Source organism: Limulus polyphemus, unplaced genomic scaffold (assembly GCF_000517525.1).
Source record: "Limulus polyphemus unplaced genomic scaffold, Limulus_polyphemus-2.1.2 Scaffold271749, whole genome shotgun sequence".
Lineage (NCBI taxonomy): Eukaryota > Metazoa > Arthropoda > Merostomata > Xiphosura > Limulidae > Limulus > Limulus polyphemus.
In genome coordinates this window covers 1-1,979 of record NW_013937313.1, presented here as the reverse complement: position 1 = coordinate 1,979, position 1,979 = coordinate 1, and the positions used below count along the sequence as shown (strand labels likewise).

General features: G+C 36.2%; 1 non-coding gene across 1 annotated transcript; it reads right to left on the bottom strand.

The window, feature by feature from the left end:
• Positions 1–1,488: 1,488 nt before the first annotated feature.
• On the bottom strand, positions 1,489–1,562 carry Trnat-agu. The gene has a single exon. It is a non-coding gene; the product is annotated as a tRNA-Thr (tRNA).
• Positions 1,563–1,979: the final 417 nt, after the last annotated feature.

Sequence of the window (1,979 nt, the reverse complement as noted above, 5' to 3'; positions counted from 1 at the left end):
CCGAAAACTTAAAATTCACTAACTTCCCAGGTTTCCCTGATACGTGAGGACAGTGAGTGTAGGTTCAGCTATTGTTAATGTAGTACGTAATGCTATTATGTATTCGCTGCTAATCTTTGTGTGATTGTGACAGACTTATTATGTAGATTATGTTTCCTTTTGTTTTCAAACATTAAATCTTTGTATTCCAAGAAGATTACTACTTTTAGTTTAATGTATCTTTTTCATTAAATTATTACTGTACATGAGTATTTAATCTACATATAGATTTAACATGTGATAATTCTAACAATAACAAACAGGCAAGTATGCAGCAGTAAAGGAATGTGTTCCACCTGGTGGGAAGCATTAATGTCGCTGATCATTTGTTGTTAGTGTTGTTTTCTGCTGCAGAACTCGAGCCATGGGCTGTTGAATATAAAGAATATAAAGTACTCTTGTTTATTAGTATTGCTCTCTCCAACACATAGGACAATTTAAAACATATATTATTAAAGCAACGTTGGGTACATAATTAGATTTGAAAGAAGGTTGGCAGAGAAAACAACAACAACAAATTAGCAGTTTTTTCTATTTAACATCTCCAAAAGTTTGCTACAAACCTGGGGAAACAATCGGTGAAGTTCAGAAACAGGTGTTTCTCGTAGTCCTTTATGTGGTAACAGAGTAAAGTTGTACTTAGAAGATTGTGATGTTGGAAGATGTTGAACTTGCTTGGTGCATGACTGAATTTAGTTGCAAAGGTCGAGCCGGAAGAAGGTCGGAAAGGTGTGAATGATCGAATATTTTATTATCTCACGTAGTTAAAAACAACTGCCCTCATGAGACTTACGGTCCTTCAGAAAGATGGGGATCTCTAAACTCTCAGTCTGGAAAATTTGATGAGGGGAATAACGGGGGCACCCATAGAAAACCATTTTAACTGGTCAGGACTTGAATTTTATCTTTGGCCAGTGCCCGATGACATCAGAATGGAACTACAGGGGCACTCATACCTTCGCCACGTAGCGTTGATCATATTCGGCTCTTTAGAAAATACAATATTTATATATTTGTTTCGTTTTCAACGGACACGGACTATTTTACGGTGAACTATAGGGAATAACATTCTACATATTTCCACCAGGTTTCATTAAAATCCGATCATTTTTGTTGACTGAGTTAAAGTGTAAAAATAGTTGTAACAGATCAGGACGTTTGATATTTTTGTAACCTGGCTGTGATTTTAGCCCTCCAAAAACTAAACACTTCTAAGTTGTGTCATAGTTCTAAAGTATAGCAGTTTTTGTCCAAATTTTTTCTGTCGTTTTCGAGATACTTTTCTTTCAAACACACAAAGGGTTTAAAACATAAAGTCCCTAAACCTTCGATGGTGGAGGTAACTAAAGCAATGTGATAAGAATATGAAAATCATAATCTGTTACTTTGAACGTCATCAGTAGCAAGAATGTAGCGCATTATATTTGCACTTTTTAAACAAAATTTAGAAGGCACCGGTGGGATTCGAACCCACGATCTCCTGTTTACTAGACAGGCGCTTTAACCAACTAAGCCACAGCGCCCTGTCTTTTAACAAACATGGCACTTTGAACTATCTTCTGCGTCCATCGCAGGGAATCAAACTCTGGATGTTTGCTCTATTCGCCTACAAACTTACCATTCTCTCACCGGTTGTAGAATTTCCGATGGGTAAAATTTGACGAAGGTAAGAAGAGACTCACTGGACTCTAGGAACTGACAAATGGTTTGAAGACAGTTAGCTTTAATTAAAAAAGCTGTTGCAGACAGTGAGGAATAGAGAACAATCGAGAACTATATTCGATTCCTCTTGGTGGACACAACGAATAGCCGGAGACAGCTTTGATATAAAATATATTCACAAATATCATATTCTAATTCATCATGACGCTTAAGTTTACTTATGTGGTTCATTTATTCAGATTAGTGATAAATGCTGATATTCTTTGTTCTAAACCAAT